Genomic DNA, 14,943 nt, shown 5'->3' with positions numbered 1-14,943 from the left:
AAAGGCCCTGTAGCAGGAGAATCTAATACCTGAGACCCTATAGAACAGATGGTCTCCACTTGTAGAGATCATCACTCTATTTTTGGGATAGGAGGACTCATAATGGGCTTCTGCTTCCTGGTTTGTTTTTAGTCTATTAGAATCTTTTTTTTATGGCATAAGCTTAGTTTTTGTTTGCTTATGCCAGGTATTAGTATCTCAGATATCTGTGTGATGGTTAATACTTAGTGTCAACTTCATTGGATTGAAGGATGCAAAGTATTGATCCTGGGTGTGTCTGTGAGGGTGTTGCCAAAGGAGATTAACATTTGAATCAGTGGGCTGGGAAAAGCAGACCCACCCTTAATCTGGGTGGGCACAATCTAACCAGCTGCCAACACGGTCAGAGTAAAAATCAGGCAGAAGAACATGAAAAGATCAGACTGGCTTAGCCTCCCAGCTTACATCTTTCTTTTGTGCTTCATGCTTCCTACCCTTGAACATTGGACTTCAAGTTCTTCAGCTTTGGGACTTGGACTGGCTTCCTTGCTCCTCAGCTTACAGATGATTTATTGTGGGACCATGTGATCATGTGAGTTAATATTCCTTAATAAACTCCTCTCTCTCTCTCTCTCTTTCTCTGCCTAAACTCCTTGCCTCCATTGAGCGGTGAATCAGGAGTGTTAAAGGCATTTATTTTGCATAACTTTCTAAACAGTTAATACCAAGGACAATCAGTGTTCTGTGTGTGAGTCTGTGTGTGTGTGTATATATATTTATATATATATACACATATATACATATATACACTTATATATACACATATGTGTATGCATATACACACATATATACACATATGTGTATGCATATACACGCATATATACACATATGTGTATGCATATACACGCATATATACACATATGTGTATGCATATACACGCATATATACACATATGTGTATGCATACACGCATATATACACATGTGTATGCATATATACGCATATATGCATATGTGTATGTATATATACATATGTGTGTATGTATATACGCATATATACACGCATGTGTGTATGTGTATATACGCATATATACACGCATGTGTGTATGTGTATATACGCATATATACACGCATGTGTGTATGTGTATATACGCATATATACACGCATGTGTGTATGTGTATATACGCATATATACACGCATGTGTGTATGTGTATATATGCATATATACACGCATGTGTGTGTATATACGCGTATATATACACGCGCGTGTGTGTATATACGCGTATATATACACGCGTGTGTATATACGCGTATATACACGCGTGTGTGTATGTGTATATACACGCGTGTGTGTATGTGTATATACGCGTATATACACGCATGTGTGTATGTGTATATACGCGTATACACACGTGTGTATGTGTATATACGCGTATACACACGTGTGTGTATGTGTATATACGCGTATACACACGTGTGTGTATGTGTATATACGCGTATACACACGTGTGTGTGTGTATATACGCGTATACACACGTGTGTGTGTATATACGCGTATACACACGTATGTGTGTATGTGTATATACGCGTATACACACGTATGTGTGTGTATATACGCGTATACACACGTATGTGTGTATGTGTATATACTCATATACATATACACGTATGTGTGTATGTGTATATACTCAGATACATATACATATATATGTGTATGTGTGTGTGTGTGTGTGTGTGTGTATATATATATATATATATATATATATATATATATTCTATTAGTTCTGTCCCTCTAGAGAATCCTAATACAGATTTAGGTACCAGGAGTGGTTCTAGAGGAACAGAGTATCAAGGGTGGAGTTCCTTCGTGGTTTAGGGGTTTCTAGAGTTGGCTGCTTAATATGATTAGACCCAAAAACGCTAAGGACTCTACTTCTAATAGTATGGAGAACACTGATAGTCCTTGGTATTAACTGTTTAGAAAGTTATGCAAAATAAATGTATTTAACACTCCTGATTCACCACTCGTGACAGGCAAGGAGTTTAGTGACTCTATGCATAATACCTTTGACTATTTGTGGAGAACCAAGGAACATAATGAAGTTGTTTGGTTGCTCCTAAGTTCACTGGACCGTGATGAAAGAAGATAATGAACTCGGGGATTCTAACTCCTGGCTTCAGAAGCAGATACTGAGTGTCAAATCTGCTAAGATTGCCCTGAGTGAGAATCTTATCTCCTGTAGAGAAAGAGCTGAAATTGTGGAAAATCAGACACAAGTTCTTCTCGTGCAAGTGGCTGACCGGCAATGAAAGGTGCATGCACAGTATAACCAGGTGTCTACTATTAAAGTGAGGGCATTGATTGGAAAAGAATGGAACCCTACAACTTGGAATGGGGATGTGTGGGAGGACCCTGATGAAGCTAGGGACACCGAGCTTGTAAACTCTGATGTACTTTTTTTGCCAAAAGAAACAGCTTCCCCATCCCCAGTAGTGGCAACACCCCTCTAAACCCATGCTGCCATCAATGTTTCCACCTTTGTCTGAGGAGATAAACCATGTGCTGCCTGAGGTAACAGTGATGGCCTCTCCTGAGGCAGTTTCCAGGCAAGATAATGTTGATTCTCCTCAGGAGCCACCCCTAACACCTCTGTTTGCTTCTAGACCTATAACTAGACTAAAGTCCTAGCAGGCCCCTAGAGGTGAGGTTCAGGGTGTGACCAATTAGGAGATATGCTACATTCAAAAAGAACTGCTTGAGTTTTCTAATTTAGATAAGGAGAAATCTAGAGAACATGCATGGGAATGGATACTAAGGGTGTGGGATAATGGTAGAAGGAATATTGAGTTGGATTAGGCTGAATTTATTGATTTGGGCCCAATAAGCAGGGATTCTGCATTCAATGTTGCAGCTTGGAGAGTTAAAAAAGGGTCCGATAGTTTATTTGCTTGGTTAGCTGAAACATGGATTAAAAGATGACCCACTGTGAGTGAGTTAGAAATGCCTGATCTCCGTTGGTTTAATGTAGTGGAAGGCATCCAAGGGCTTGAGGAGATTGGGATGCTAGAGTGAATTAGTCACTTGAGACCTACTCATCCCAACTGGAAGGGTCCAGAAGATATACCCTTAACCAGTGCCTTGCAAAATAGATTTGTGAGGGCAGCACCTGGATCTTCAAAAAGCTCTGTGATTGCCCTTCTCTGTATGCCAGATGTAACAGTGGGAACCACAGTCACTCAGCTACAAAATTTAAATGCAATGGGAATAATTGGATCATGAGGTAGCACTCAACCTTCAAAGGCAAGGTGGGTGTAGCTACCATAATGGACAGCAGAGGCAAAGCAGCAATCAGAATAGTCTGATTTATGTAGTGCTCTGGCCTTGGCTAATTAATCACAGTGTTCCTAGACGTGAAATTGATAGGAAGCCTACTGCATTTCTACTTAATTTATATAGGCAGAAAACTTCCAAGTCGATTGGACAAAAGACTAATTTGAATTATAAAGGCAAAGAATCATGGCCCCTCAATTAATTTCCAGACTTGAGCCAGTTTACAGATCCTAAACCCATTGAGTGAAGGGGAGGCCAGGTCCGCTTGAGGAAGGACCCCACTAAACTACCAACAATTTATACTATTAATCTTTCTCCCATCCTTCTGCAAGGAGACCTCCAGCCTTTTACCAGGGTAACTGTGCATTGTGGAAAGGGAAATGATCAGATATTTTTGGGACTACTGGACACTGGTTCTGAGCTGATGTTGATTCTAGGGGACCCAAAACATCATTGTGGTCCTCCAGTTAGAGTAGAGGCTTATGGTGGTCAGCTAATTAATGGACTTTTACCTCAGTTTCAACTTACAGTTGGTCCAGTGGGTCCCCGGACTCATCCTGTGGTCATTTCCCCAGTGCCAGAATGCATAATTGGCACAGACATACTTAGTAGCTGGGAGAACCCCCACATTGGCTCCCTGACTGATAGGCTGAGGACTATTATGATGGGAAAGGCCAAATGGAAACCATTAGAGCTGCCTCTACCTAGAAAAACTAGTAAATCAAAAACAATATCGCATCCCTGGAGAGATTGTGGAGATTAGTGCCACCATCAAGGACTTCAAAGATACAGGGGTGGTGATTCCCATCACATCCCCATTCAACTCTCCAATTTGGCCTGTTCAGAAGACAGATGGATCTTGGAGAATGACAGTGGATTATCATAAGCTTAGCCAAGTGGTGACTCCAACTGCAGCTGCTGTACCAGATGTGGTTTCACTGCTTGAGCAAATTAACACATTTCCTGGTACCTTTATGCAGCCATTGACTTGGCAAATGTCTTTTTCCCTATTCCTGTCCCTAGGGCCCACCAGACGCAATTAGCCTTCAGTTGACAAGGCTAGCAATATACATTTAGTGTCCTACCTCAGGGTTATATCAATTCTCCAGCTTTATGTCATAATCTTGTTCGAAGAGACCTTGATCACTTTTTGCCTCCACAAGATATCTCACTGGTCTGTTACATTTATGACATTGTGCTGATTAGATCCAGTGAGCAAGCAGTAACAAACACAATGCACTTATTAGTGAGGCATTTGCGTGGCAGAGGATGGGAAATAAGTTCAGCTAAGATTGAGAGAACTTCTACCTCAGTAAAATTTCTAAGGGGCCACTGGTGTGGGGCCTGTCGAGATATTCCTTCTAAGGTGAAGGATAAGTTGCTGCATTTGGCCCCTCCTACAACCAGGAAAGAGGCACAATTCCTAGTAGGCATATTTGGATTTTGGAGGCAACACATTCCTCATTTATTATTCACTCAGCCCATTTATCATGTAACCTGAAAGGCTGCCAGTTTTGACTGGGGTCCAGAACAGGAGAAGACACTTGGAAGCAAAAGATCCAGGCTGCTGTGCAAGCTGCTCTGCATTTGGGCCATATGACCTAGCAGATACAATGGTGCTTGAGGTGTCAGTGGCAAACAGGGATGCTGTTTCGAGCATCTGGAAGGCCTCCACAGGTGAATCATAGAAGAGGTATCTAGGATTTTGGAGCAAGGCTCTGCCATCTTCTGAAGATAACTACTCTCCTTTTGAGAGACAGCTCTTGGCCTGTTACTGGGCTTTGGTGGAAACTCAACTTTTGACTACGGGTCATCAAATCACCATGAGACCTGAATTGCCTATCATGAACTGGATGCTTTCTGACGTATCTAGCCATAATGTGGGACATGCACAGCAGCATTCCATCATCAAAAAGAAGTGGCATATACGTGATCGGGCTCGAGCAGGTCGTGAAGGCACAAGTAAGTTACACAGGGAAGTGGCTCAAATGCCCATGGTCTCCACTCCTGCCACACTGCCTTCTCTCTCCCAGCCTGCACCAATGGTCTCATGAGGAGTTCCCTATGATCAGTTGACAGAGGAAGAGAAGACTAGGGCCTGGTTCACAGATGGTTCTGCACAATTTGCAGGCACCACCCAAAAGTGGACAGCTACAGCACTATAGCCACTTTCTAGGCATCTCTGAAGGACAGAAGTGAAATCTCCCCAGTGGGCAGAACTTTGAGCAGTGCACATGGTTGTGCACTTTGTGTGGAAGGAGAAATGGCCAGATGTGTGATTATATACTGACTCATGGGCTGTAGCCAATGGTTTGGCTGGATGGTCAGGGACTTGGAAGAAGCACAACTGGAAAATCGGTGACAAAGAAATTTGGGGAAGAGGTATGTGGATGGACTTCTCTGAGTGGTCAAAAACTGTGAAGATATTTGTATCCCATGTGAGTGCTCACCAAAGGGTGACCTCAGCAAAAGAAGATTTTAATAATCAAGTGGGTAGGATTACCCGTTCTGTGGACAGCACTCAGTCTCTTTCCCCAGCCACCTCTGTCATTGACCAACAGGCCCAGGAACAAAGTGGCCATGGTGGCTGGGATGGAGGTTATGCATGGGCTCAAGCAACATGGACTTCCACTCACCAAGGCTGACCTGGCTACAGCCACTGCTGAGTGCTCAATTTGCCAGCAGCAGAGACCAACACTGAGCCCTCAATATGGGACCATTCTTCAAGGTTATCAGCCAGCTACTTGGTGGAAAGTTGATTATATTGGACCTCTTCTATCATGGAAAGTGATGAGGTTTGTCCTCACTGGAATAGACACTTACTTCGGATATGGGTTTACCTATCCTGCATGCAATGCTTCTGCCAAGACTACCATCCACGGACTCACAGAATGCCTTATCCACCATCATGGTATTCCACACAGCATTGCGTCTGACCAAGGCTCTCACTTTACTGCTAAACAAGTGTGGAAGTGGGCTTGTGCTCAAGGAATTCACTGATCTTACTATGTTCTCCACCATCCTGAAGCAGCTGGATTGATAGAACAGTGGAATGGCCTTTTGAAGTCACAATTACAACACCAACTAGGTGATAGTACTTTGCAGGGCTGGGGCAAAATTGTCCAAAAGGGTGTGTATGCTCTGAATCAGCATCCAATATATGGTACTGTTTCTCCCATAGCCAGGATTCACAGGTCCAAGAATCAAGGGGTGGAAGTGGAAGTGGCACCATTCACCATCACCCCCAGTAATCCACTAGCAAAATTTTTGCTTCCTGTTCCCAAGACATTATATTCTTCTGGCCTAGAGGTCTGTTCCACAGGGAGAAGTGCTGCCACCAGGAGACACGATGACAATTCCATTAAACTGGATGTTAAAACCACCACCTGGACACTTTGGGCTCCTCCTCCTATTAAGTCAACAGGCCAAGAATGGAGTTATGGTGTTGGCTGGGGTAACTGACCCAGAGTATCAAGATGAAATCCGTCTACTACTCCACAATGAAGGTAAGGAAGAGTATGCATGGAATACAGGAGATCCGTTAGGGCATCTCTTAGTATTACCATGCCCTGTGATTAAGGTCAATGGGAAATTACAACAACCCAATCCAGGCAGGACTACAAATGGCCCACACCCTTCAGGAATGAAGTTTGAGGTCACTCCACCAGGAAAAAAACCATGACCTGCTGAGGTGCTTGCTGAAGGCAAAGAGAATACAGAATGGGTAGTCATTAATACTAGCTATGACCATGTAACCAGCTGCAAAAAGAGGACTGTAATTGTCATGAGTATTTACTCCTTTTGTTAAAAACATGTTTGTGCATGTATACACTTGTACTAAGAAAATGGCTTCATTTTATTTCCTTTTACCTTTCTCACATGACATAGGATTTATTGACTTCATATCAGCATTTAAGTGTTGTTAACTTTATAATAGCATTTGGATTGGGGCTTGGTTCATTTCTGGTTGTAGGAAGGATAGTTATGTTAGGTGTAATTATGACATTATTGTCTTTATTTGAAGATGATATATGATCTCAGGAGATGTGTATGGGTTCAAGTTGACAAGGGGTGGATTTATGATGATTAATACCGAGTGTCTACTCGATTGGACTGAAGGAAGCAAAGTATTGATCCTGGATGTGTCTGTGAAGGTGTTGCCAAAGAAGATTAATATTTGAGTCAGCGGGCCGGGAAAGGCAGACCCACCCTTAATCTGGGTGGGCCCCATGTAATCCGCTGCCAATGAATATAAAGCAGGCAGAAGAACATAAAAAGGTTAGACTGGCTTAACCTCCCTGCCTACGTCTTTCTCCTGTGCTAGATGGTTCCTGCCCTCAAACACTGGACTCCAAGTTCTTCAGCTTTGGGGCTCGGACTGGCTATATTAGTCAGAACCCTATGTTAGTCAGGGTTCTCTAGAGGAACAGAACTAATATAGGCCCTCACTTCTTTGTATTTCACACACACATATAATTAACACTGAATGTGGGCTGGCACCCATGTGACCAATAGAACACAGTGGAAGTGATGAGTTTATTCAATGAATTGGTAAACACCTAGTATATTCCAGGCACTCATGAAAGCAATGAGGAGACCATAATGAAATACACCATGAATTAGTGAGCGTAGAAATAGGAATGGTAACATTTTACATTTTATCATGTGACAATTTTGATGAGATGTACGTTACTGGGGAAAATTTTTAAATCTGATATATCTTTAATATGAACAATACTTACTACTTCTCACCCAGAATAATGCTCTATACCTAGCAGGCACTCTGTAAATGTTCAATGAATTAAATTGATTTGGCCATAGAGATCTTTCTAAATATGTCAATTAAATTACAAAAGGATAAATGAAAAAGAAGAATTATATTCTTCATTGAGCATTGGGATTTATGCACTGCACTTTATTTACTTACTGCCAACAAATTCATAACTTCCTGGTCTTTGTAGACTTCTATGATTTCATACCTATATAGAGTAAATGGAAGCAGGCCAGCATCTCGGATGTCAGGTTGATAACAGCTCCTTGGAATACTACTAATTCTGGAACTAGTCAAGTAGTTTCTCACATTTGGGTATAGATCATTCCTATCATATATCATGTATGTTGACTATTATTTGCTGACAATGATATGACCTTTTCTAAAAAGGACAAGAATAATAATGGCAATTAGTATTGGGTGGAAAAATCAATAAAAGTATTATACACATACACACACATACACTACAGGGTTTGAATAATCTAATTAAACAATTGCATTAACAAGTCATAAATTTCCTACATAGGTAAATTTGAGCAAGTTAAATTGGTTTCCTTAGATGTATATTAAACTCAAGAGCTGAAGAAAATGTTCTGGTCCCAATTTAACTAGTTTGTTCTACGTTGAGAAATTAACACACTGTGTGCCTTTTTAATATATAAGTATGCCCCACAGAATTTTATGTATATATAATCCATATATATATATACATATATATGGACTAGAAGCCTACAGTAGCAAGGACTTGCAAAATATTAAGTGACTGAAAAAGTCATAGAAGTGAAAATTAATGTATGCTATTTTTAAGCACTTAGTAATGATATGCATGAAGAGGTAAAGAGAAATTTTTTAAACTACAGAACATACTAAATTAGAAGTGTTACCAGTGCCAAGAAGGAAAGAGCAATCATAAAGAAGGAAAAGTAAAGATTAGACATATGGGGCAAGAAATAACAAGATGAGATGAAGTTGAAATGTACAAAGTAATGCATAAAAAATAATAATTTAGAATATAAACCTACCACAGTGTAGAGAGATAATTAGAAAGTTGCAAGAAAGAAAAGACTGGGCAACAAAATGGACAATGAATCGAATGAGAACAATAAGGTAAGATTAGAAAACATTGGAAAAGTGTCATTGGCTTGCATATGAAATAACTCATTGTAGATTATTAAATTATAGCATGTGATTCTATATAGTATGTGCCATCTTTCTGTATGTGCAGGTAACTGTGCTTTACATATATTGTAATCTCTGTACACAGCATGCAGGTTATTAGGGAGAAAACCAAAAAATAAAAATGAAAATTTAGAAAATCATTTTTTTAAAGTATTTTAAGTCTGGGATACAAAAATAGCAAAATCTTGAAATTCATGAGAGTCTTGAGAACTTTTCAAGCATTAGGAAAGCATATAATTTACCTCTTAAATGTAGTACAGCAGCTTCTTCAGCGTTAATGTAGAAAGGGACAGTGCTACAGTGAGATTCAGAGAGTAACCACACTTCCACCCACACTCACTAATGACTCAATTCCTAAATCCAGTGCCATGATTCTAATCTGTGACTCACTAAAGTGGCAAATTATAAATTGCAATATGTGATCCACTTCTGGGGTCACATGCAGGTAGTTTTACCGGGTAAATAACAACATTTATACTAAAATATTCTGGTGTAATTATCGAAATGCAAACTTGCAGCTCTGGACTTTGTATTTTAATAAACATTGAAGAATATTTGGGTACAAATAGCCCCTAGCCTACACAAGGGGTTAATATTAAGTGTATAATTCTAATGGGATACACAATACTTTGATCCAATGGTAGCAAATAGAATGATACAGCACCTTACAAGGATAACAAATTGGCCACTCAGTTACACGTGAGCTGAAAACAAAACTAGCGTGTTGTATAATAAAGACATTCCTAAAGGTTTTAGTGTAACTGTAAGACAAGGAAAGAGAATAATGGCCTCTCAAGTTGACTTCTAAATCAGGATTTTCATAATAGTACAGATTATCTGTGTAAGACAGTTCAGACTTTTTTTTTTACTTTTTTAACTGAAAAGCAAAAATGCTTTATATGTATTATAATATAGGAAACCATACTTCTTTAGCAGAACCAGTAATAATTATGGTTCTAAAGATTGACTTGTAGGCTTTCATTCAAACACCTTCATTTCTCATTATTATTGTTACAATGCATAAATAAATCAACATACAGCTTTCATTATATCGACTGTGTTAGAAAAAATTTACCTAGTAGATACTTGGATAAATGTCTCAGTGTTTTGTGCTTTTTTCCAGTAGAATTGTTTCTGTTATTAAAGAATATAAGATGAGTTTGCATTACTTTCTGCATTCCCTGCCTTGTGTCTCAACGTTAGATACAAATCTGCTCTAACCTTGGGACTCAGTAGTAATGAATAAGCTATTAACTAAACTGAGTGTGAGTAGAGTAATTTATAATCTCAATAATTCTGTAGCATAGGCTATTAAAGTTACAACTGAGAAAAGAAAGCAGCCAAAGTAGCAAAAAAAAAAAAAAACAAACATAAAATTAAATAAAAACAACGCCCATTTCTCCTGATGTTGAAAGATTGAGAAGACTCACAGTGCAGGACAAGCAATTTAATTGAAGAAAACCAGTGTATTCATTCAAAATTACCCCACTTTGCTTATGGTTCTGTTTTAGATAATAGTTTGATATCAACATTACCTTAGCTAGTGCTGCTCTATCTTTCATATTCTAGCAATTATTGTACATGCGGATTTCTATTTTTTTTGGTCCAAAAATGGCACCAACAAAAGGTGAAGCATTCCAAACCTACTACTTCAGCTCACTGTAAGGTTTGTCTGTAAGATGAGATCTTTTTCATTGCTCTTCCAAATAAGGTAGGTGGCCTGGTTGATAGCCAAATGGTCAAAATCGAAGCAGAATCTTAGGGCATTTGTACTAACATAAGCTCTGCTACCTCAGGTCATCTGAAAGAGGTGAAGATGGAGGGAGCACGTCTAGGTCTTCCAGGAAGAGCTGAGAGTCTTGAACACCAAGTGCAAATGTAAAGATAGAATCTGAGTGGAAAGAATAAAGATGTAAAACAGAAGTGGGGTTATAGCCAGACAATAATAGGCGGAGTTTAATCCAGATGTTTACTGCTAATAGCCTTAGGGTACCTTTCATTAGTAGAGTGACTTTATCACTTCAGTTTATCATCCATTATGAGTTATAGAATATGAGAGGGAGGAGAACAAACCAAATTTTTCTGACTCCAATTAAAAGACATCTTGCAAGATAGAGTACATGAGAAATTTGCAATGTGCTTACTTAGTGCCTCTGCTTTCCAAGGAATGAGAAGGACCTGACCAAATGGTCCCGTCCACACTCCAGAAAGCAGAAGCTATGTTGCTCCATTGCTTTATGAGAGTATATTTTAGAATTTAAAAAGATGTCTGTGGTTATCCTGGCATATCATATTCAGTGATTGCTTTTTTCATGTTGGGCTATCAGGCTGTCTTAGTTGTCTCAGTTTACGGTCAAGAGATTTAAAGGAAATTAAGTAAGAAATTTGCTCTGAGATTCCTTAAGTGTCTTTGAGGAGCTTAATGGGAGGAGGAGGATAAGAAAGGCAGAATCCAACCAGTCACCTTTGCTTGTGGCAAGGTTTGTTTTTAAAACCACAACTTTCAATTCCTTATCTTCCTGATTCTCATTTAAAAGTATTATGCAAAATAGAAGATAATAATAAAACAGAACAAGGTTAAGATATTAGTTTATGCATGGGGAAAAATCAGATTATAAAAACAGACAGTTATGGTCAAACATACAAATTGATCCAAATATCAAATAACCTTAAAGAATCAAGCAAGGACTTTTATCTGAATTTTTAGAATTTCTTGGAGCAATGATAAGTGCAAATATAAAGAGCAAAGATAATGGAAATTCTGAAGTCCCATAAAGGGGCAATTTTAGATAGGCAACACTGCATGTAAAATTTTTATCAAACTTAAGATTTCAGATTAAAAACTAGAGGCAGAGGGATCCTTTCAAGGCACTTTCAGGACATGATAGAGTGTCATTTTTAAATGCATAGTTCTTCTGAGTTCTGGCCTGCTTCTTAGCTCTTTGGGCTCAGGTAAGTCCTTCTGAGCTTTCTTTTTTTTTCATCTATAAGGTAACAATTAAAGAACTACCTATATGCTTTTAGACCAGTGCTGTGAAGGTATAAGGGAAAAAAGAAATACACAAAAGTGTTACAAAACTGAAATGTGCCACACAAATATGAGTTGTTACTGCTTACCTGAGGAGACAGTCTTGCTTCTGTGCTCTGTAGGACTCTAGCTATTGCTTTCTACAGCCCCTTTTAATAGTCTGCCACTTGCAACATCTTCTAGATATCACCTTCTTATCCTTTGACCACTTCATCTTTAGTCTGTCCACTTAAGCAAATGTCATACTCGTTAGCACTCCTTCACAAACTAACAAGGTTTAAGAGGCAAAAATATACTAGCAGGTGATTATATGAGTAATTTATGTTTTTCTTGGAAAGTGATCTCATCTCTGGTGTCTTTTGAGAAATCGTGAGTGTCTTCTTGGTAGCTGAATTCCATAATACTCAGGAGACCTAAATGCTGGGATTGATCCCTTTCCACCCCTCTATCATCTTTGGCCAATTAAGTTTTCTCAGTTTCATAGTTACAGATGTCTCTTCTGACCCCAACCAGCCATCTCAACATGATTGCCCAGAGTCAAAGGACATTCCAGAAGAAAGATGCTGGAAAAGCCATTATTCTCAGCAAACTAACACAGGAACAGAAAACCAAACACTGCATGTTCTCACTTATAAGTGGAAGCTGAACAATGAGCACACACGGACAGACAGGGAGGAGAACAATACGCACTGGGGCCTTTGTGGGGGTGGCAGGGGGAGGGAGAGCATCAGGATAAATAGCTAATGCATGCCAGGCTTAATACCTAGGTGATGGGCTGATAGGTGCAGCAAACCACCATGTAACAAACCTATGCATCCTGCACATGTATCCAAGAGCTTAAAATAAAGTAATATAAACTAACATTTAAAAAAAGAAAGATGCTGGAAAAATCCAGTTTCCCATGGTAAAAGAACAATATTAGAGAATCAAGTTGATTGATTGTAGAGATGAGGCCTGCCTATATTGCCCAGGCTGGTCTTAAACTGCTGGGTTCAAGTGATCCTCCCACCTCGGCCTCCCAAAGTGCTGGGATTACAGGCATAAGCCACCATATCTGGCCTAAGAGTCAAATTTAAATGTCAGTAATAACTTCAATTTCTTGAGCACCTATAGTGGGACAGGCATTGTGACAGTGCTTTAATAATGCAGGACAATACTTTGAAATATTAATTTAAGTCTTTTCTTTCTCTTTATTTTACTCCTTTTAATCCCCACTCTTCCCAACCTCCATTCAGTACTGAAGACAGAATTTCTGTTTGCTTTCTTCAAAAAAATTTGGGAAAGAGTCATTTATTTTCAGAATTTCATATCTACCAAGGAACTAATACTACAGAGAAACATAGGGAAAAGGGTATTTGTACTTTATATAGACTAAATAAATATCTGGCAGAAGCAGGATTCTCTCCATATGTGTAATAGTAAAAGCTTTTCTTTGGCTTGAGTCAGGAACAAAAGAAGAAAGAAAATTCTATGGACCCTGAGAGTAGAGAAAACCTATCTCCTGGTTTTCAGAGACAAAGGCAACAGAACTGGAGAAGGGGCACCTAAGAGATGATCCTCTGGGAACCACATCAAAGATTCTTCACTCGAGCTTTGCAAAGAAGAGAAAATTAGAGATCTTTGGGATCTGAAGGGGCCATGCACATCGATGCAGTGAATATCTCAGGGGCCATCAGTATTGACTTATGACTTCAGATCAGATTTGTTTCTCCCCAACCAAGACCTGACGGCCAAAATCTTAGCACTATATAATATCCTCAAGTAGTAGATACTGCTCCCCAAAGAGATGGGTATAAAATTTCAGGTACAAATTATATTGAGTTTTTATATTTTATCCCTACCAGCCTAATAGAAGATTTCAGTCAGAAATTACAATGAGTTAAAGAAAATGAAGAAAGCTTGTTTGCTTCGATCCCTGGATACATCTGGATTCATACCCAATACATATTTGATGCCTCAATTAATTCCTACAACAGAACTACAAAAAAAGAAATTCCTCTACCCCTTATTACAGATAGAAAACCTAGAAAGAAAAATTTAAGTAGTTTCTTAAGATAGCACAGCTAGTTTATGATGGTGCTGGGAGTCAACCCTAAGTCTTTTCAAATCTAAAATCATCATATCTGTTATCCTGTAGTACCCATATCACAAGGTTGAGTAGGCTGGGAAAAATCTGCTATTGGCCAATTATAATACTGACTCTTTTTAAGTTACTATGAATCTGGGATGCACTCTTGCCTCTTCATGTGAGTAGAGAGACAAAGCAGATCTTTGGTGTTCGGTCTCAAAAGTAAACTCTACTAAATAATGTATTTCATAAACACAACAAAACACCAAATTGGACTCCTCATAAGCATTTTATAGCCTAATTTCTTCGCATAGTTCTGCTTTGTAGTGATTCTGAAAGGACAAATCCCATGAGGAATAAAGATCTATCTGTAGTAATTGAGAAATTTTCTGAAGATTAGAGACTTAGCTGCTTTGAAGAAAACTTTGGCAAGCCCCAGGAGTAAAGAAATCAGCTGGGAATAGTTCAGGGGCACTCACTGGCGCTCCACATGCATTGGAAGGAGGCTGGCACCAAATGGTTGCCCAAAGAGCTGCCAGTCGAGATTGGCACTTGTGCACCAAGACTACGGGGGAAGCAAGTTGCAA

General features: G+C 39.3%; 1 pseudogene; it reads left to right on the top strand.

Annotated features, from left to right (window-relative positions):
* Nucleotides 1-7,118, top strand: part of LOC134807609 (uncharacterized) — a 114,240-nt pseudogene extending 107,122 nt beyond the window's left edge.
* The last annotated feature ends 7,825 nt before the right edge of the window (nucleotides 7,119-14,943 follow it).

The sequence above is a fragment of the Pan troglodytes genome, chromosome 11 (assembly GCF_028858775.2).
Source record: "Pan troglodytes isolate AG18354 chromosome 11, NHGRI_mPanTro3-v2.0_pri, whole genome shotgun sequence".
Lineage (NCBI taxonomy): Eukaryota > Metazoa > Chordata > Mammalia > Primates > Hominidae > Pan > Pan troglodytes.
Note: the sequence above shows the minus strand (reverse complement) of the source record. Positions and strands in the feature narration are given on the sequence as shown.